Below are 23795 nucleotides of genomic sequence, written 5' to 3' on the forward strand. Positions count from 1 at the left end.
TTGGTGTAAGAATATGCAAAATATAATTATTATCTCCATACTCCGCTTCCCTAAATGGTACTATAGGTGTAGTATACCTAATGAGATATCAACGTGTATTTATTTGTACATATATTTATTGTATTTCTAGTAGGGAAACGAGGCATCCTGACGCCATAAGGAAAACATAATGAAAAGGTGCCAAATAACTGAGATATGTTCCCGAGCTTGGTACTAAAACCTAAACCTCATAGTCAGTCAACCAACCCTGTAGCCTAAGCCAGTTAGCCAGTAAAACATTAAAGTTTTACTCTTATATTGCAAGCAAGTCATTTACACGTGGGGTGGAATGCTTTGCAACGGGATCTCCTGTTGAAGTTTAATTTACTGAACGGAGAGAAGAGAATGTGGAGGCATCTTTAAGATTTAACCTTAAAGGGCAAGCGTTGGAACAACTGGTACTTGTCGTCTCGACGCTGTTATAGTACTGTTATTTTGGACTGCATCGGTAAACCATCTACTACTACTACGACTACCTAATAATAATAATGATAATAATAATACTGACAGTAAAATGACAAACCTGTGGAGTATAGACATTATGTAAATATATGATACAGAATTATGGGATATAAATTTGCAAATTATGTAATTTTATTGCTTATTTATGGGAGATGGCTAGATTCTCTGCATCGACCTTGTAATAATAATAGGCCGACACTGTAATAAAATAAACAACGTATGAGCATTTTTTACGAAATTTCATAAGACTTCCTCTTGGTCCTACGGGGTTAATGAGCACAAGACCACTGTCTTATGTCACGCTGGAGTGCCACATGGCGGGTGAAATAATAGCGTGTGTGAAGAGAACTCGGAGTAACCTGATGCCCAGAACAAACAAAAACAAGATTTGAGATGTCTGCCACTGGTGTAAAATAAAGTATATTCATTTTCATCAAATGATAGTTGAGTTGGAAACGCAAATATAGTTAACTGTTGTAATTATTGTTATCATTGTTATGATTACTGTTTCAAGTATAAATCTGTGGAAAAGTGATTTTGAAGGCAAATAATCGAATGGTGTGCGTTTGATGGTTTCCATTCTAATGGCAGATGATTAAATTACAAAAGTTTTTTTCATTGTTGGATATGTTTGTTTTGTCTTTATATTTATAGGTAAGAAGTGCAGTTTGTGTTTCATCGCTTGGTCGCTTCTTTATTTATTTATTTATTTATTTATTTGCGGAATGGTCTGCATACGGCTGCGCTTTGTCTTTTAGAAATGACTAGCTCACATTACTCGAGGCTTTTGCAAGTTTCACCCGTTACTAATCTCTATAATTGTAGATATATCTCTTTTAACAGCCATATTGTAATGAGTATGCTTCCTTGCATATATGAATTTCGTAAATTTTGTGTGTTTATTCTGTGAACATATTGAATTTGTTCTTCCCTGTGAATATGTCTTAACTGATTTTCATGTTTTTGGAAGTTTCATAAACACACACACACACACACACACACACACACACACACACATATATATATATATATATATATATATATATATATATATATATATATATATATATATATATATATATATATATATACATATACATACATACATATATATGAGGGTAAGAAAAACTAGTCTTGATCGCTCTCCCAATCACGCCCTAGTTCTTCTAAAGGTTTGACTCATGCTTTATGCATGGTCATTCTCTCTCTCTCTCTCTCTCTCTCTCTCTCTCTCTCTCTCTCTCTCTCTCTCTCACACACACACACTGACACTCCTTCCTCCACCGTGTTCAGTTGTCTTTCAGCTTTTTTCCATATCCACTGCAGCTTCAGAATTTTCGTCATTACTTACCTCGCATAAGGTAAACGTTCAGAGAGAGAGAGAGAGAGAGAGAGAGAGAGAGAGAGAGTAGGGTGGCTGATGGAAGGTAGGTTTCCGGAGGGGGGTGTCGGGGGAAGGGGAGGAATGAGAGGTTAATGGAGGAGGAGTGGAATCGAGGAACGGAGAGTTCATGTGATGGTGTCTGAATCCGCAGCAGCAGCGGATCCCCATGATAGTTCTCAAGGTTATCGTCTCCTGTTGCTATTGTTTTGGTTGATGCTCTTCCTTGATTTTTAATCTTCTGCTTATCATTATTTTTTTACTTCCACTACATTTGCGTAGTTTTACTCTTTTTGGTTTTGGATATTGTTTATTTATTCATTTATAGTTTGTATGTGTGTTCGGTTTGGTTTCAGTTTATTGTGCTGCCGACTTCTTGTTACTGTACTCGTTCGTGTGAGAGGGAAAGAGAGGCGGCTAACTCCTATGGTCTCCCAACTGAGCAAGGCAGCTGCTAGCCCCAGGTCGTTTAGATCTATATGATAATTAGATTGTGGACTTCGACCAACCCGCTTTATGTGAGCAGCATGCAAGCACGAAGGCACTTCAATTATTATTTTTCCGTCTTCGTGTTATATTCAAGACCCCGTATCATAATATGACGTTCTTTAATTCTGAAGGTCAAAGACATTGTCCCCACACGAAAGAGAGGAACTAACTCTCTCTCTCTCTCGCTCTCCCTTTCTCTCTCCGACGCAGTGAATAAGTTTTCCGGGAAATGAGGTTAGCCGTTGAAGGTCTTGGGGTCGTGTGGAAGGGGTCGGCATTATTACATCTTCTCCCTGTTCCTGGAAAGGCTTCTGTAACAGGATACGTCATGAATGTTTGAGGACGTCATTATGTAACGTCTCACTTGTGTTATTACCGGCTTTCTAGTAACACGGGTTTCTTTCTTTTTTCGGGGATTAGTGTTTCGGCATAAAATGGCAGGATTAATCCTTTAAATGGTTTTCTTAGCGGAAACGTTTGGAGATTATTCGCTTGATTTGTCGCAGAAAAATATTTTCCATTTTCGGCATTTTTAACAGGTTGTTAAAAGACAAAATGAAATGTTTTCGAAGTTCGGACTTTCTTTTTACGAAGTTTAATAGTGTATTTTACTGCGTTTTCATTATTGAGCGATAAGTAGCTTTTTATGTATTCTTGGAAAGAATTATTTATGTCCTTTAAAGGAATAACATTTTCTTAACAAAAATCCCTTGTGTTACGTCTTGTTGCTGAGAATTGCAGGTTCCTTGCAAATATGTTTATTTTTGTGTAAAATGAGAAAATAATTTTGATTGTGTACTGACATTTACTTACCAGAACAGCAACGTGCGGTGCTTGTATTTCAATAAATTTGAGGTTCGCGGCTGAAAGTCGGTTTGTTATACAGAAATCCAGCAGAGAATTGAACGAAATTTTTGGGAGACAATAGTTTGAAGTTTATAAAGAAATGAACCCCACCAAAGCAATTCTTAAAGAATACCGGGAAAATCACCCTCACGGTAAAAGGAATGAACATCGTCACAATAAAGAAATGAACCCCATCAAAGCAATTCTTAAAGAATACCGGGAAAATCACCTTCACGGTAAAAGCAATGAACATCGTCACAGTAGTTCTGGGGAACCGGTACATTTTATCCTACTTGCTTAACGGGTTACCCCCTCCCCATACCCCATCCGGCCCCTCTCCTACGGGATTAAAGAAGTAGCATTTGCCTTCGTCCTTTAGAGAGTGAAGTAAGCGCTTGCCTCAACAATTTATACACCCGTGCTAGTCCCAAGACCAGACATTCACATAGAGGGGTTAGTGATGTGTAGGCATTACTTAGGTTCTTTGCAGCGTCCCTTCGGCCCCTAGCTGCAACCCCTTTCATTTCTTTTACTGTATATTCTCTTTCTTATATCTTTTTTCCACCCTCGCCAATCAGTTGTTTCATAGTGCAACTGTGAGGTTTTCCTCCTGTTACACCTTCCAAATCTTTCTGCTCTCAGTTTCCCTTTCAGCGCTGAATGACCTCATAGGTCCCAGCGCTTGCGCTTTGGCCTTAATACTATCTTCCATTCCAAGACCAGACGCTAGTGGAGGATTATATTGTAGTTAAGCAGTGACGTATCAATTTTGTGAGAGACCAAGCGTTGCTGAAACTTGCAACAATTCTTAGCGGTTTGTTGTAAGTCCCTAAGTAAGTAACAACGTATGTTATGCTTGGTTCCTTTTTTGCGAGCCTAGATCAGCTCCTTTTTTGTTGAGTATTGGAATTAGTTTGCTTTTTTATCATGATTCTCTCTCTCTCTCTCTCTCTCTCTCTCTCTCTCTCTCTCTCTCTCTCTCTCTATGAGGCAGATGTTGCCCATTGTGTGTTGAGAAGTGCCAGGGACTTTGGTATCAGGTCGGAATGATTTATTTTATGATTATTCTGAAATGTTGACGCGTAGGATTAGGGGAGACAGGCGACCCTAATTCGTAGGGCGATATGGATGATGATAAATTTACCCTAGCTTTTGGTGACTTCTTCAGGCCTCTCTCTCTCTCTCTCTCTCTCTCTCTCTCTCTCTCTCTCTCTCTCTCTCTCTCTCTCTCTCAGTACAATGGCAGTCCTTGTTCGCGAACTGTCCTCTCAGGAATGCATAGATTGCTCGGTTCAGTAATAGGATTCTCTATCCCTTCCTTAAGCTTGAATTTATTTCCTTGTTTGGTTTATATCTTTAGCAGTAGAACATATCTGTCCTTGTAATCAGCATCAGATCCGTTTCCGTCGTGCATTTACTTTGAAATTCCTTCAGTTTCGTTTGCAGATGACAAGTAATTATTGTGATGCAGAGTAACAGAATTCCTCATCATTCAGTCAACCCTTCATGTCTTGACGTGTGACTTTGGCTTCAATGTGAAAAAATCACTTGCTTATATAGGTTGCGTATTTGACTTACAGGTCATGGTCCTTCACTCTGCGTTATTACTGATGTTTTCTTTCCTTTTACGGCTTTCCTTTGTTCGTTCTTCGACGTAAATACACCGCTGACACCTTTCATGCGCTAATGTGTAAACTCAGCCCAGTTTCTCTCTCTCTCTCTCTCTCTCTCTCTCTCTCTCTCTAGTTCCTCATTGGACGGGTCGGTATCTTTCTCGGCCAGCACTCTGCTGAGCCTGCTTTCGATTCTCCGGCCGGCCAATGAAGAATTAGAGGAATTAATTTCTGGTGATAGAAATTCATTTCTCGTTATAATGTGGTTCGGATTCCACAATAAGCTGTAGGTCCCGTTGCTAGGTAACCAATTGGTTCTTAGCCACGTAAAATAAGTCTAATCCTTCGGGCCAGCCCTAGGAGAGCTGTTAATCAGCTCAGTGGTCTGGCTAAACTGAGGTATACTTAACGCTCTCTCTCTCTCTCTCTCTCTCTCTCTCTCTCTCTCAGGTTTTTGTAGAGACCGTTGTGTTTTCATTAATTAATCTTCGATTTTGGTTTAGAGGCCAGATTACAAAGCGAATGTATGACGTAATTTCCTATTCAGGCAGATGACACCCATTTGAACTTTTTTGTTTTCCAAAGAGTAGAGAGCACCTGTCTGTATCAGGTACCCTTTTTAAGCTTTCTAATTATCTCAGGCGTCATAATAGATTAACTGTAGCGGTGGAAAGTCAATTACTAAGAAAGCACGCTCGACGTGTGCACATGCCCATGACACCACCATCCATACTTAGACTCGGAGTTGAATAAATCCTCCCGGAATGACACTTAACGCTGGCTGACATACAGTCGTGATATATAAATTGGACTAGAAAAGACGCATAGGCTATGTACGTGAAAGACGGAGGTGAGAACGTGCCATGGAACATCCAGATTTAAGAGAGTCTCTCGAATGCATCGCGAGAAGACTTATATGAACTGCCTGTTTACGAGATTATTGTGTCACTCCGTATACAGAAATTGGGCGAGGGAAAAAAAATGTGGTGTTGCATTTCCTGGTGAATCTCCCCCGGGTGGTGGTGGTGTTGTTGATGTTTTGTATGCATTTGTAAGGCTTGTTTTGCTGCTGGCATGTAAACATCCTGGTCTTGTCACTTCCTATTTGCATACGTACTTTGGAAGGTGCGCTGCTTACGTATTTTCCACAGAAAATAAATCCGTATGTTTTTAACTCGGCCGTTTTCACCGTATCTCGAATAAGTGACAGTTGTCAAATTTGTGTTTTGCGATCATTTCTTAACTTGCCTTGTGTGTGTTCTTTTCTTTATTTTTTCAGTTTTGTAGGCTCACAGTGTTATCATTATTATTATTATTATTATTATTATTATTATTATTATTATTATTATTATGATCAGTTTATTGTACTCTTTAGTTGAAATTAAGTGTTTATTACTCTTAGCTCACACTGCCAAAGGCCATTTGACTTATAAGCAAGTATTCCCATATATTTATACACATATATACATACATACATATATATATATATATATATATATATATATATATATATATATTTATATATTTATATATATATATATATATATATATATATATATATATATATATATACACACACACACATATATATATATATATATATATATATATATATATATATATATATATATATATATATATATATATATATATATATATATATATATATATATATACAGAGAGAGGGGAGAGAGAGATGTTAGGAGAGCTGGCGAGCCTACTTAAAATCTGCCAGAAACACATCATAGTGCCCCTGCCATTTTTGAGTAAATGTTTGCGAAGGAAATAAGGTGGCGAGAAGGTGCTAATTGCAGTGTTGCAGTTGGCTCCAGCGCACGCTTTTGTAGAGGGATGGCGAGCCGTTAGACTGAATACACACACACACACACACACACACACACACACACACACACACACACAGATAAAAGAGACTGGTCGGGATGGTGCAGTGGTCAGGCTCATTTGTGGGTCGGTTTTGATTTGTGATTTCTTTTCTCCTGAACGGATGTGGTTTTATTGTTCGTTTTTGTTTTTTGTTTTTTTCTTCTCGGCTCTAGCTGTTTCTGTGGGGGTTTTCATGTTTTTGATGGTGTTTTTTTTTCGGGTTTTGCCAAGTCAGGATTTTTATTCATGTTTGTTTATTAAAGTGAACTCGTTGTTCTTGCTGTTGAGTTTCTTGTACTTATGCAACATTTGTTGATTTGAGAGAGGGTAGTCTTCTGTATTTTTATTTCCTAAATATATTAGATTTTTCCTTTTCCTTTTCCTCCTCCATCTGTTGACATTTATATCATTTAAGAATAAAGACCAATTACGTTCTGTAAGGATGAAGATAAAATAAGACCCTCTTCTCGAATGGAAATCTTTGTACAGTGTTAAAAATACACTTGAGAGCCTTAAGCTTAATAAGGACTACAGTCCTCAACATCAGAGGGACTGGAACCAGATGATTTATGTCAGGTTCCTGCTTGATCTTCTGACAACTTGCCCAGTCTAGTTTGTTGCGGTTATGGCTCCCAATTGCTGCTCAGTGGGGGGGCTTTAATCCTTAGGGTGTGTCACGAAGGCCAAGAACAAGTCTGGATTAATAGCTCTTCTTACGAACCTTAAGAGCTTTGTTTTTCTAAGAGCATGGCTGGCGGTTATCTTATCTAAATTATTAGAAGACTTGTTTTATAGCCACTGTTAGTATTGAGTTGAGTATGACGCCTTCCGCAACCCGAAGGCGCTTTACATCATTGCATTTGTATGAAAGTTTATTGCCCGTAAAATTTATTCTCTGTTTAAGTTCTTTTCAATATGCAGCCATCATGGTTTCTATTATTAACATTAACAGTTTTTTTCTGCTCCCGCTGCGTTTTTCGAGATTTCTCCCGGTCTCCCTGACTTAAAAAAAAAATCGCAGTTGTTATAATTGGTAATGTGCACTCCGGTTTCGTCTATTTCCTTTATTTTCCCAATCTTGTTATTACAAAGGGATTTGTGGAAAGTATCGGCCAAATAAAGTAAAAATGTATGTTGTTTGCCTCTTAAGATTTGTTAGTTAAGTTTACCTTAGTTTAACCAGACCACTGAGCTGATTAACAGCTCTCCTAGGGCTGGCCAGAAGGATTAGATTTATTTTACGTGGCTAAGAACCAGTCGGTTACCTAGCAACGGGACCTACAGCTTATTGTGGAATCCGAACCACTTTATAACGAGAAATGAATTTCTATCACCAGAAATAAATTCCTCTAATTCTTCATTGGCCGGTCGGAGAATCGAACGCGGGACCAGCAAAGTGCTAGCTGAGAATGTTACCCACCCATCCAATGAGGAACTCTGTATGAGGGGTAATATAAAACAATTAATGAAGGTCGTTATAAAGAATGAAGATAAAATATATAGATTACATGCGGAGAAGATGAATTCTAATTTACTACGATAGAGTAACTTTATTATTTTCTCTACTCCTGTTAACTGCTTTATTTTTTCGCTATCTTATTGTTAAATACTTCTTTCTTTTTTGAGAGCGTTGTCCAGGAACCAAATAATGAGATTGGGACTGGCTGCGGTGAAAGAACTTCCCAACCAAATCATGCTGTCAGTAACATCCAATCGTCTGTGATGTTACCCATTCATTGTGTTGATTTCAGGCCCAGTTATGCTCACCGGTACATAAACGGTATTCAAGCTGTATTTTATATATATATATATATATATATATATATATATATATATATATATATATATATATATATATATATATATATATATATATATATATATATCATATTACCCGTATGAGTATTCAGTAAGACAGGATGGCTTAGATTCAGATTCTGTAATGTATTTGCGCTTAAATGCATGTGGTGAATGCATGTATTATGTATGCATATATGTATATACTGTATATATTATATATATATATATATATACATATATATATGTGTGTATACTTACATACACCACATATGCATTTGTATGTGAATGCTTTGTTTATAAAGCGTAGTGAGAATAGGGATGACAGCCATTATTCATGTCAAAACATTCAAGAGTGTGATGTCTCCTAAATGAACGTCGTAGCAACTTTACATTATAATAGATGATGACGTCAGAGAAACTGGCGTGGTGAAATATAACACTTGAATCCTGGGAAATCATTTCTGAAGTTTATTTTACGTGCAGAATTAGTTATGTTGAAACGAGCTGGCTCGCAAGAAGAAGCACCACCCCTTGCTATTGTGAATGCGGAGAACATTTGTTTTTAAAGCCTTAAATAATTAAATTAAGGTGGTCACCATTCCTCTTTCCTTTTCATTCTTCGCTCCCGTGACGTCATAAGACTTTTTTTTTTTACGGAACTGTGGCAACGTGAATTGCGAAGTACGTCTATAATTAAGTTTGTTTCTCCCGTAGACTTGATTTGCTGAAGTTTCTTCATCATCAGCAGCAACATTTTCATGATCTTTATTTATTAATATGTTATTTCTGCTGCCGAAATAGGGTGACTGCATTTTTCCCACCGATTGTCTGTCTGTCTGTCTCACTCACACTGTCATGGCAGATCCTGCTACCCTAATGATGGGATTTCATTCCAACTTGGTTTAGTGGTAGATCATCATTCTTAGAATTGTTTTTTTTTTTATCAAGAAAGTATGAATCCAAATACCATATATTCTTTACGCAGCTTGACCATGGTCGTAACTGTTAACCTATAAGTAGAATAGAGACTTCATATTTAGCATGACACCAAAGTTGATGACTTGGTAACGTTAACCATGACCTTCGTACCCAGAACAACACCAACGGTGGCACTCTTGTTTCACAACCACATTTTGTGTTTTGAAGAAAGAAAAAAACAATTAGACGCTAACGGTGGGGGAGGGTCGGTAGGAGTAATTTATTATTATTATTATTATTATTATTATTATTATTATTATTATTATTATTATTATTCAGAATATAATCCAATCATACGGAATGAGCTAAAAAAGGTGGCCATTAATTTACCAAGACACTCTTCGCCGAATGGTGTGCCCAGGTGTGAAGAAAGTGGAAAACAGAATGAAGAGAAGAATTAAGTGTTTACCTTATGTTCGCCTTCCTCCTTGAACACAATAGCATACAAGGATGATGGTACAAGGAGGTGTGGGCAAGGGACGGGTGGTGGTCGTGCCCATAGGGTGTGGGTGGTAGGGCGTGATCTGGTGCATTGTTGGCAGTGTTCGACCCGCCCAGATGCCAAGTGTACAGTGGCGATGACGCAAGGCGTAGTCTCCTCCCATTTTGTCCACCATTTCACGCCCACTTTTGGCCCTTTTTTTTCCCACCCGCTGGTGAGGACACACGGAGCTCTTGAGTTTTCCAGTTGGGCAATACCATATAACGTTAAAATGTATGAGAGAGAGAGAGAGAGAGAGAGAGAGAGAGAGAGAGAGAGAGAGAGATGCCTTGAAGACTGCCTCTTATACTTTGTTGTTAGGAATCTCTCTCTCTCTCTCTCTCTCTCTCTCTCTCTCTCTCTCTCTCTCTCTCTCTCTCTCTCTCTTAGTCAAAGGGCAAGACATCAAGAAACATATTGTTTTCTCTAAAAAACAAAATGACAAATAAGTTGTTTATTTTTGTTATTTGTTAAAACAGTCAACATTCTCGTAATCAACCTCTTGAGCAGCAGTACCTTTTTATGTAATGACATTACGGTTATGTCAAATCATATATGTATTCATGTTGCATGTCCTCTGATAAAAAATAAAATATTTGCCAGTAGTCATGAAATTGTTAACATTTTTGTTAGGCTTCCGTTACGCTCCCCTGTGTAGACTGACAGCCTGATACCTTGGTTATACAAAATACCAATCATCTTGACTAGCTACAGTTTACAGGAGAAAATCGTACTTCCTTTTTTCCCTTTTTCTCAGAAGCTTTATTTTCGTCAAAGGTATTAAGAACAACAGAATGACTTGGGAATTGGAATTGGTAGATGTACATATAAAAGGGCCACATAGGTACATTTGCAATATAGTCTTTCAGGCATAAGATTTACCTGGAGTTGCTCAGAACGCATAAGATTTACCTAGAGTTGTGCAGAACCAGGAAGTAGAGTAAAAAAAGTACGAGTACATGTAGCCCATTTCACAACGTGGACGTCTGGCCCGACGATTTCGTAGCGCTGACTGTCTGTCTGACGCTGATGGGTAGAAGCGTGGCTAGACGCTTAATTGGACATGGCACGCCCCACTGGGACTCTAAACATTTCGTTCTCAGGGCAGAGGCTAAAGTTGGCATCCCGCGTTTTGTATTCCAGATGAAAAAATGGGCCGTTTATTTTTTCCTGTGTGGAGTAATTTACTAACGTATTATGTATCCGAAGTATTGAGATTCAAGAAAACCATGCTTGTAGATTAGTTATCAGATCCAGAATAGCATTATGGGGATTTGTTCGAACTTTTGCTTTTAAGCCTGAATTTTGAGAATTTGTTGAAAGTATAGGATAAAATAGTAGATACCGAGGATTGTGTTATACGGAACATTTGGAAGACTAGAACTCGTCATTTATTAAGCTTGAGTATTTGCCTATAGATAGCGAAGGGAACTAATTACATTTAACCGCGCGCACTGGGAAATGTCTGTTTCTTAGACCGTTCAAGCAAGATACTGCAAGAGACAGCATCAGGTACTGCAGAGAGAGAGAGAGAGAGAGAGAGAGAGAGAGAGAGAGAGAGAGAGAGAGAGAGAGAGAGAGAGAGAAAGGGGGGATGGAATATCTAATGTGAAGTGACAATATTGCCAATTTTAGAGATAGAGAAAATTATATTAAAGTCCTTATGTGCAAACTAATTTTATCTGCGTACGATTTGTAGTTAATTTCTGATTTAGGAATATCTTGAATAAATTTGGTATCGAGTTGTCTATTAGATTTTAATTTTATTGCTCGGAGCTGTTTTTCAACTATTTTTTCAGGAAAGCTCAACCTGTCTTCCGGCATAATAGTGGGTGACTAAACGTGTTTTGTTATAAATTTGTGTGCAACAGCAGTTACCGTAATTTTTAAAAGAGACAACAGTGACAAAGGATTGGAGGTTTCATTGACCAATTTTGGAAGCACTGACGACAATTAGCGTCAAACTACCGAGGTCAGAGACGACAGGTAGTTTCAGACTAACAAGGTCACTGACTTGACGACAGGTAGCGTCCAACTACTATAGATCGCTGACGCGATTGATAGAAAGAGTCAGTAATTCTGGAACCACATTGCGTTACCCATACGAATAATACCTAAGGAAAAACGATTATAGTTGCCATTTTTCTGAAATGTTTCAAAAACAAATCTATTAACTTTTAGTACGTATGATTAATAAGATTTGCGAAGAGGTAATCTCACAGCGTAATTACGACGGTATACCTATGTGGTTGATTCTTCCCACGCTGCCCGGTAATACCCAACAGGCCATCACATTCCATTTTTTTTTTTTTACTTCTTTTGTAGGTCGTGAGTTTCCCGGTTTGTGTAGTAAGTTAAATTTCCCTTAATCCTGTTGCCAACCTTCCGAATTCCTGTCATGCTTTATACCTCAAAGATTTCTGTGGGATTTTGAAGGCTGTTCTGATGCTTTCTTCAAGGCAAGATATCATTTTTTTTTTCCTAGATTGACAGACTAGACCAGGGACATTCGGGTCCCACTTATCCCTCACATTAATGATTCTCTCTCTCTCTCTCTCTCTCTCTCTCTCTCTCTCTCTCTCCTTTTGATGTCATCGTGATGAGACAGATTTCATTGCATACATGTCATAATTTTCTTAGAGCTTTGCACATATAAAAAAAGAGTAAGGTTAAAGGGTTCGATACGCTTGTTGGCTTCCAGTAATTGTGCCTGGGAATTGAATTTGTGGATTACGATCATGATATTGCCTCATTCTGTAATTATTCCCTTTCAGAATAATCTCCATGAAAAAATTCTCTCTCTCTCTCTCTCTCTCTCTCTCTCTCTCTCTCCTTATCTGATCTGGAAAAGAATAAAAGACTCCCTCTCTTTCAAAAAATAATTTCGAGAAAGTATGTTGGCTCTCTCTCTCTCTCTCTCTCTCTCTCTCTCTCTCTCTCTCTCTCTCTCTCTCTCTCTCTCTCTCTCTCTCTCTCTCTCTCTAGGTTGTTTAAGGATTCCATAAACTGGTATGATGTGCATATGTAAAAGAACATGGTTTCTTCAGGTTAGCTTTAACCTAGTTTGAAACTGATAAATGTTTTAGTGTCATTATTCAGTGAACCTGACAAAAGGTTTTATCTTTTTTTTATGTTAAACTTAGACGTTTTTCCTGTGAAGGTATGGATGTTTAATATCTCTTTAACTACTTCGGGGAACTTTAGACGATTGCGAGGATAATAAGCTTAAAAGAAAATGCACAATTCTGCAAGGTCACGATTCCTTAGATATACAGACGCGGCTACAAAATTTTTAGATGGGGAACTAGTCAGAAAAATATTTATTTCTTAAAGTTGAGGAAGTTGTAATTTTGTTTTTGTAGTGAATAATTATATCTGCTACCTCTTCCTCAGGTAGATTATTTTGGTTATATGCACACCTACTGTATATACTTTAAATATAGTGTATATATATATATATATATATATATATATATATATATATATATATATATATATATATATATATATATATATATATATATGTGTATGTATGTGTGTATGTATGTATGTATGTATGTATGTATGTAATGCATGTCTTTTTTTGTGCACCATATTTGTTATTGTTGTGTTTTAAGTTAAATTTTCCTTAGTCCTGCGGCCAACCTTGGGAATTTCTGTCATACATTATACCTAGAAAATTTCTTGTGGCATTTTGAGCAATTATATGAAATAAGCTCTCTCTCTCTCTCTCTCTCTCACATCCGAAGTGAACATTGAACCACAAGAGTGGAGGGACAAGTGCCGTGATTGCCGTGTGTTCATCCGATTCAATATCTTATCTCGTTTTTCATCTAGCGCTCTCTGCCTGACTTCCCGCGAGAGATCACATTTAGTTCTCAACCCCGCTCTAATGATTTCCGGTGGTTTGTTTGTTTTTGCGTTTGTGTTATGGGCGAAGGTTGAGGGAGGGTGGAGGGAGTTTCCTTGACGTCGGGGAATACGCCCTCAGGAGGAACCACCTCTTCGTGAATGTCATCATCATCGTCAGATGCTTTCGTCTGACTTGGCTGAGGTCCACCTTGGGACGCTAATTGGTATCGAGTTCAAAGGGTTGAAAGGAAGAGCCGCCGCCGCCTCCTCCTCCTCCTCCTCCTCCTCCTCCTCCTCCTCCTCCTCCTCCTCCTCCTCCTCCTCCACTATTGGCTATTTAAATTCCTTGTGATCAACAGAGCGGACGGGAGAGGGAGAGTGAAGGAAAGAAGGGAAATATGAATTTGTTTCTTATCCGAATCCAAGATTAGATGCTAAGTCGGTATTATGAGGTTTCTTTTTTCTTTCTTTTTTTTTTTTTTTTGTCGAATTTTATAAGGTTTTGAATGAACAGATTTAGAGGGGAATGAAACCTACTTATTTTAGGGAAAGGTATTTGAGGTTTTGATTTATAATCTTCAGTAGATTGTTATTAAGGGTTTATGGCCATTATTTTCATTGAAACTTTGATTACGACTTTTATTGTGGTACAGTTAACTTCGTGTGTAAATTTTGCTTTACTCAAATTTTTTTGTCGTTTTGCAATTTTTGTTTTAAAACACGCTTGTCTAATTTTAATCTGCTATAAGAAAGAACCTTGATGTTAATATGTTGGAGCCAACAATTGAAACAAGCAAAGGAAAACAAAATTAGCCTGCATGGCGCAGACGTGCGCCAGGTGTCGTTAGTTATTTAGGCTTTCAAGGAGTATTTCCAGTAATTCCTAGAGCCGTAAATGTGTCGATGTTTGTTGCATGGCCACCTTATGAATTAAATGATCACCTCCCGGTGTGGAGTTTTTATACTGTATCAAGTACAGACAGCATATTGTTGGTGAGACGTTTTGAAGACGTGTCTTGAATTGAATAACCAGACATGTTTTCCGTCAGACAAGATGTTTTCTTTTCTTTAGGAACTGGTCGATCGATTGGTTTATATTAAATTGGTGACAAAGTAATAATGATCACGGATGCAAAAAAATATTTTTCGAAGTCATTGTTCAACGATAAAAGAAAGTTTGTGAAATATTCATTCAAAATTCCTTATACATCCAAACAGTATCATTAGAGTTATAGCCTGGAAACCGTAACATTTGTTTCCCAATGAACAGGAAAGTGAATACATTGTAGTAATTGTAGTAAATTGTTACAAGCCAATTTGGCGACTGTAATTTCTTTACCGGCTGTCTTTTGTCATGAAGAATAATGGTATCTGCAAGGTTAATCAAACCAGAAATACACCTGTTAATGGTCTCGTCGATAAATGCGTCTAGACGTCGTTTATTCCTTTATGACTTTTCAAGAAACACCTTTTATGGCTTGTAATAAACCAGGATTATACCGTGATATTATCTGGTCTCCTTTGATGGCATAAGGTCTTACAGGACAAATTTTACGTAATTCATCTCTAGGTATGTGACGAGTAAACTAAAAAACAATTTTCTTTTAATCACTGTGATCATCATTTTCATTAGAGCACACAAGCCTCTTTTCAGATCGGTTTTAAATGAGATGTAAGACAGCGGTTATTTTGCATTAGACTGACGTTCTTAAATTAACGTTCGTGAGTTGAATAATTTAACACTAATATAAGAACGATTCTTCTCAGGTTTCCATTCTTCATTGTTGTACATCCTTGTCCTTCAGCAAGTAGATCTGTACCCTAGTGCCCGTACACCTTTCTTTTTGAAGTGCATAAAAAATATTGGTTTATGGATTTGGATCCATTCCTATAAAAAGCGCATTTGTTTTACAATTTTTGTATAATTTTTATATATGATTATATATATATATATATATATATATATATAATATATATATATATATATATATATATATATATTATATATATATATATATATATGTGTGTGTGTGTGTGTGTGTGTGTGTGTGTGTGTGCATATGATTACATATATATAGCCTACACCTATATACAGATACATACATATATATGTGTATATGTGTACGTGTGCGTGTTTACTGTCACTATGTGATATTAAGTATGAGAAATCACTCATAATCTTTTCATGTAAACCTTTAAAACCTTAAATGAATCTATTTATAAAATAGGTAAAGTGTCTTATTAAACATGAAATTACTCTCACGTATTTAGAAATATTTATATTTCTGTTGACCTTGAGTCACGGAGTCGGATATTATGGGATACGATACTATACTTTTCGGTATTTCATATTACCTCATGGCGAGAGATCTGAGATATCTTGTGAATGCTGTGTGTTAACTCGTTGATGGTCAAGATTTTGATAACTTGGTTTTTGTTTTTTTTGTTTTTACACTCACACATACATACATACATACATACATACATACATACATACATACATATTACATGACTATTAATTTAATTGAATTGTATACGTGGTGGTAACCTGGAGTTTCACACATGTGCCCACTCACGAACACTAAAATCAATCCGGTTACGAACTGTATGTAGTTGTGCGACTAATATATCTTTTTTTTCTTCTCTTTCAGGTGAGGTCAATTGCCAACGAAGGTCTATTCCCAAAGTCGGTAAATCAGGTTAGAATAGTGTATCATAATATATATATATATATATATATATATATATATATATATATATATATATATATATATATATATATATATATATATATATATATATATATATATATATATATATATTAATATATATATATATACATATATATATATATATATATGTGTGTGTGTAGAGTCTACTGGTCACTTTTTACCAGATACATATGTATTATTTGTAAGCATTTGTGTACATACCATTCATTCTTACATATCACCATGATGGTATGCTTTCAGCATTACATATTCTCCATTTCCCTATACTACATACGCAGTCACGTTTGTTTTGTTTTTTTTTACACGCGTACGCATGCGAGGGCTTCCGAAAATGAATTAGAATTTCGTTTTTGTTTTCGTTTTCGTGTTGTGCGTGCCACTTCGTTACTATTTTTGCCCCATGTAGGCAGTGTGTCGTTGGGAATCTCTTTAGCCCTGCCTAATTATAGCCTTTCAGAGGGTTAATGAAGAGTTGGGCCTGGCTTAGCTCCAAGCACGGAAATTAATAAAGCTCCTGGAGAGAGAGAGAGAGAGAGAGAGAGAGAGAGAGAGAGAGAGAGAGAGAGAGAGAGAGAGAGAGTTTATTTTTCTAGAGCGTGTTCAGCTGTGTCTTCGCCAGGCTTGACTGCATGCGCAACTGGTTCTCCCCATGGGTATTCTATTTTCTGCTTGCATTAATCTTATTGCGTCTGGGTTAAAGAGAGGTAAATAAACATGAGATTATCCGTTGCATGCTGAATCACTTTTGATTATCCGTTCACGTTGATTCAAAAAATTCAAGTTCCTTCAGTATTCATTGATCTTGGCCAAAGGAGAGAGAAGAGAAAATGTGTTAATGATGTTAGACGAGGTTGGAGTTAGCTAGGCTACCTGTGTGTGAGATTTGCCACCGGAATTTTATAGTTTACACCAGTTTTTGTATTTGTTTGTATATATGCTTCGGAATTCTCTTCATGCCCCGATTTTCCTTGAATTTCAGAACCTTCTATTCTCCAGGAGGCTGGACAGTGCTGCTTCTTTCTGCGCTCCTTGTTCGTGCTAGCCTGGCCTGACGTTCCCTTAGGCCGTGAACAAAAAGAATGTTGAATAAAAAGGTATTTTGTTGAGCCTTGAAGTTGACGTTAGTATTGCTTGTTTTCAATTCTGGCGAATCTGGTAATTTCATTGAACGGTTAAACGCGAATGTCGTATTTGAATGGTTTCAGTTTAACGGAATGCTCCCATTTTACCTTCTTGAAGTCTAAATCTTTCAATTTACAACTTCCTAGATTAAATCCGTTGGCCTTACTTGTTGATGGCATACTTGTTTTTTTCTCAAGCTCTGTTTGTTTGCGTACGTTTATATGCGTTTGTTTATTTTGTGTTGTTTTCATCTTTTGGGTTTGTTTTCCAATGCCTTCACATTCGGACAGTTTATTCCGCGGAACCCTGCATCGAAACGAATGGCTTTTAGGCTCGTCCCATTGGGTATGTGGTCGTGGTGAATGATATTAATGATGCCGTGATAGGAATGATGATGAAAATTTGGCTCAGTGACTCTGACGAGTCTTTTCCTCAAACCGTGTGCACTGTGAACCCGTTGTTAGGTACCCTTTAACCTTAATAGCAGGAAGGCTCGTGAAAACTTCGTTTTTCTTATCCGGTAGTGCATTTAACTTACATGTGATTGTAATAGTTACTCTCTCTATCATATTAGGGTTTTATTCTAGCGTGCGCCGCAAATGAACATCGTTTTTGGCATGCTTTGTATGAATGGGAGCTCATTTGAATAGCAATGATAATAATTTATATCTTTTCCTTTGTAAATATAATTATTTCATAAACGTGCTATTGGAAGTGAAGGCACGCATAAACAAATTCCTTTCGAAATTAGCAACTATAATAAATAATGATGCCGGGGTCTGAAGAAAAATTTGACCTACGACGTAACGCGGAATGATCTGTTCCGAAAACAAAAGGCTTGATGACGCTGCAGATTAAAAGAAGTGAAGTTTGTAAAAAATGCTGACTAATCCGTTGATTAGATGGACATTCCAATTTTGGTTTTTTTTGGAATTTCTTCTAAACTGTCCGGAAAAACTGCTTCTTCTCGCGTTTGTTGCTTGACGAGAATCCCAAATGTGGTCCACAAGATTTACGCGTGTTTAATACTCCAGGTGCTCTTTTGACAGTTATTCAGGATTTAGCGAAACAAGAATGCGGTTAAGTCTCTCTCTCTCTCTCTCTCTCTCTCTCTCTCTCTCTCTCTCTCTCTCTCTCTCTCTTGTCGTGATTAAAACGGATGTAAATAACCAAGAAGGCAGTGTACCTTCAGAGGCTTAATTTCCCTTCAGTATTGAAGGTTGGTCAGCATAGTCACAGGGCAATTTGGTAGATGGAGTCTCAGTGAAAATAAATAGGAGTTAGTGACTATGAAGGACATATAGGGAATTTTAGAGGAAGCAGCGAGAATGTCAGCGGTGTGACTATGACATGCAAAAGAGTCCACCCCCCCTTTTTTTTTGTCAAGTCGGAGACTGGTGTTGCCGCCCTAGACAAGCTACCAAGCTTTATTTATTTATTTATTTATTTATTTATTTATTTATTTATTCACATAAATGGTTGGAAAGATTTCATATCTCAGTTTTACGTACGAATGGGAACTGCGTTGGGACAAGTCGACTGTTACAGTCATTAATTGAGTTTGTATATTAGGAGTGCCATAAATGGCACTTGACAATTCATCATGATTTTTATGATCTTCAATGAAATAGAACCATATATATTTTTTTTCCCCTGCTTGGGATGTACACAAAGTAACATTTACATGATTTGCTGCGGTTCGGAGGATCTGGTTTAAATAAGCATGAATGATTTGTTAAGGTATAAAGCTATTTGTCTTCGTGTCTAAGGAGGAAGTTAAATGTAGAATTTGTTGGGCAGGAAGCTCTGATATATTAATGGAAATGCCCAGCTTTTTATATGAACAGGAATGAAGTGCTTTATACCCACAGTCTTTTTTATGCATACCGTGGGTCAATGATCTTGTAACAGTTCTAACCTATTTTTACGCTCACACACACACACACACACACACACACACACACACACACACATATATATATATATATATATATATATATATATATATATATATATATATATATATATATATATATATATATATATATATATATATATATATATGGATGGATGTATGTATGTAAAAGATGACAACACATATATAGGAATCTCTTTGTTGACATCTTGTTTTTGTATGCATATTCTCCTCTAAGTATTTCAGCTTTTTCACTTGCGGCTTAATTCTGTTCATTTGAGTGATTTTTTTTCCGATGAATGGTTACCTTAACGAGTATTAAACCCGACAGTTTATAAAACTATTTATATGAAGGCATTGAAATGCCTTTTAAAGACATTTGTAGATATCAGATTACTGCACTAGCAGTGTGTTATATATTAACGTGGACATGGTACATGTGTGTGTGTGTGTGTTTCCGCGAAAGAAGGAAAGACTCGTATTTCTGATTGCGCAACGCGTGACGTCCCTCTTAGCACCCGAAATAAGTGTGTGTGTGGTATTTGCGAAATGGTAGCCTCCACTCTTGCCCTAATGTCGCAGTCTGTCATCACTGTGCCACATGTGTATTGTGGGGGCTGAGTCTTTTAAACATGAATTTCCTTTTAAATCACTGGTGAGAAATTTTTACTCGCGAATGAGAAAGAGAGAGTGAAAGTTTGCCAGAAAAAAAAATAGAATACAAAAAGTCGTGTTTATGCGTGCTAGGGGAGTACCTCGTCGCGAGAGAGAGAGAGAGAGAGAGAGAGAGAGAGAGAGAGAGAGAGAGAGAGAGAGAATGGTTTTGTTAAAATACAACAGGCTTAAAGTAAATTATAGGTTTAAATGTTGACAGATCTTATTTCGTCCCTTCTAGGTGTTATAGAATTTTATGTCTATGGCGAACAGTACTTGTAGAAATCAGAAATTAACTCACTACGCGCGCGCGCGCACAGATAAGCTAGAGGTAATACCTGTGGTGTATGAATTATAATTCACCAACAACACAGCAATCTCTCTCTCTCTCTCTCTCTCTCTCTCTGTCTCTGTCTCTCTCTCTCTCTCTCTCTCTCTCTCTCTCTCTCTCTCTCTCTCTCTCTCTCACAGGTGAGAGGGAAAAAATGTTATCTTTGTAATTTGTTTCCTCATTTCCTTGGAATCTGACAGTTCACCGACCCTGAGCTTTTTTGCCGGACCTACGGCGTAGTGAGGAAGAAAGCGTCATTTTGCCCAAGTTTCTGAAGTTGCCTAGGCAGTATAAGTAACCAGTATAGGCTACACTCGATCATTATAAGAGGATCGTCTATGTCTCTAATTGTGTGAATATAATATATATATATATATATATATATATATATATATATATATATATATATATATATAATTTATATATGTCAGATTATCTTGCAATCATGGCCACCAACGCCGTGCGATGCAAAGGGTATGTGTGTGAGTCTGCGCGCGCGCGCGAGTATCTTATTATCATGACCACCAAAGCCTGCAACGCATAGGGCTTGTGTGAAATACCGCCGCCCTTGTTTTTCCCGTGCTTTGCTATCCTCAAATCTCCACTCTTCCTTCTTAGAGTTCTCACCCAAGTAACTGTTTTCCAACTCGTTTGGTGCCTAGAGGAAACCAACTGACACACACGTTCTATTCTCCCTAGGTTTGTGCGAAGGACATGTCCAAGCCTCCCACCTCCCCTTCAGATGGATTAATGTAATTCTCCGTTTGGTATCATTTCTCCCGTGTTTTATTAAAGTTTTATTTTCAAGTTGACATTTCTCCGTGTTTTATTAAATATATATATATATATATATATATATATATTTTATTTTTTTCAAGTTGATAGAATCACTTCGGCCGAGATATAATTTCATTGTCATACGATTCATGTCCGTATATGAAAATATATTACTTTGAGTAATTTGTAGCTTTCTGATATGTATATCAATCATGTAAGTCATATATAGTATATATATATATATATATATATATATATATATATATATATATATATATATATATATATATATATATATATATATATATATATATATATATATATATATATATATATATATATATATATATATGTATATATATATATGTATATATATACACATGCATATATATACATATATATACACACATATATATACATATGAATATGAATGTAGGTATGTATGTATACAAACGATTCTTTGCACCTCTTTTGCAAACGCTTAAGAACGTATTCTCCTGTCTGAGAACTATGAATGCACAATATTCATATATAAGCGACCTAAGGCTTGGATATGAAAATAAAGAGTAGTGACATTTAAACAGTATGCCATAGGCCAGAAATCCCAAGGTTCTTTGCTGTAGTGAATTTAAGCAACTTGTATTAATGACAGGTGACCAACATTAGAAAAAATAATATAAGGTGCATCAGAGTTCACGAACTAAGACACTGAAAGCATAAGCGGGAATGATTACCCGTCAGGCTATCAGCCTGGTTGGTAAACCATTGAAACAGGTCGGAATGTTTTGACAAATAAACGATTAGTCATGAATCGGTACACGTCTAATTGACCACGTTTTCAACATGATAACCTTGCATTTGAGGCTGAATTATAGTTTTTCCTTCGTTTCATTTGTTCTTTGTGTATTTGAGCTTGAACAGTTTCCTTGGTTTCCTATTCGATTTTTCTATGTATCATTAATTTTTTTTTATAAAGATTTCCTTGGTTTTCCTATTTGATTTTTCTATGTATCATTTATTTAAAAAAAAATTTACGATCATTATATATATATATATATATATATATATATATATATGTATGTATGTATGTATGTATGTTTATGTTTGTACAGTATAAATAGCCTTTATATCTTTCAGTTAAAACGTTCCCCCCCTCGAACAAAAAAAGTCGTGTCCCATTCATAACCAAGGTGGACTTGATTAGGGCGCAAACCTTTAAACGCATTTCGCTTCTCTAGACTTGAGCAGAAAATATGGTTCAACCAGAGTGAAGAGGGGTATGGGGATACCAACCTCATCCCAAAAGGTTTAAAGAAAACGGGAAAGCTAACATCTTTTGAAGCCATTCGCCATTCTCATATATATATATATATATATATATATATATATATATATATATATATATATATATATATATATATACACGTATGTATGTATGTATTTTATGTATATATATCTTCTATATATATAAAAATGGATGTATGTACTCGTATGTATGTGTGTGCATGTTCCAGCATAACTGAAATGCATAGAGCAATTTCAACCCAACTTGGTATACATACAGTATCTATATGACCTACTATCTGGAATCGAATAGTGTGGGGGTTAAGACATTACTAGCACCAAAGTGCACCAAAGGGGGTGGGGGTGGGAAGGGCTTCCCTGAAACGGGGCTGGTTCTGCCCATAGACTTAGTAACTAAATAAACTCTGTGGGTTTATCATACCTCGTTTCTGTATACATATGACTTACTATCTGGAAAAAGACTACTGCTGGGGTTAAGACATCACTGGCACCAAAGGGGTGGGGGTGGGAAGGGGGGGACACATAAAAATAACCAAAAACAACAGATATTACTGTCTTAATACATAGTTTTCGAGGCAGCTAAGATGAATGGTGACACCCCCGATGCCCTTTAAGTCCAAGTTCATCCCCAGCAGGATTTGGGGGGGCGGGGTGAGAAGGGGTAAAAAATGAGATTTCAAAAATTATGTGTATTAGCATCTAATCCATAGTTTTCTAGGTTGCTGAGATGAGTGGTGACACTCCTGATGCCCTTTAAGTCCAAGTTCAGCCCCAATAGGATTTGGGGGGGCCAGTGAGAAGGAGTGAAAAATAAAATGTCAAAAATGACAGATGTTAGTGTCTAATCCACAGTTTTCAATGTCGCTGAGATGAAGAGTGACACTCCCGATGCCCTTTAACTCCAAGTTCAGCCCTGATAGGAATGGGTGGTGAGAAGGTGTAAAATATGAAATGTCAAAAATATTGGGCATTGTAATTGAAGCAACTATCTTAACAGGAAAGGGAGCAAGTGAAGAGAGAGAGAGAGAGAGAGAGAGAGGAGAGAGGGAGAGAGAACAGACAGAGGAGAAGAGTGAGGGGCGTTAGGGAGTTGGAGAGTTGGAGAGAGAGAGGGGAGAGAGAGATAGAGTGTTT

At 36.9% G+C, this 23795-nt stretch overlaps 1 protein-coding gene across 31 annotated transcripts in view; it reads left to right on the forward strand.

The window, feature by feature from the left end:
* LOC136828379 (TGF-beta-activated kinase 1 and MAP3K7-binding protein 2-like) overlaps window positions 1–23795 on the forward strand; it is a 269956-nt gene that overhangs the window by 156221 nt on the left and 89940 nt on the right. For 4 of the 31 annotated variants that reach the window (XM_067086377.1, XM_067086351.1, XM_067086362.1 and 1 more), the window contains one exon: window positions 16477–16524. The exons of the other annotated variants lie outside the window; for them this stretch is intronic. The gene's annotated coding sequence lies outside the window, so the exon portion shown is untranslated. The remainder of the gene's footprint in view (window positions 1–16476; window positions 16525–23795) is intronic. 31 annotated transcript variants of the gene reach the window in all.

Source organism: Macrobrachium rosenbergii, chromosome 42 (genome assembly GCF_040412425.1).
Source record: "Macrobrachium rosenbergii isolate ZJJX-2024 chromosome 42, ASM4041242v1, whole genome shotgun sequence".
NCBI lineage: Eukaryota > Metazoa > Arthropoda > Malacostraca > Decapoda > Palaemonidae > Macrobrachium > Macrobrachium rosenbergii.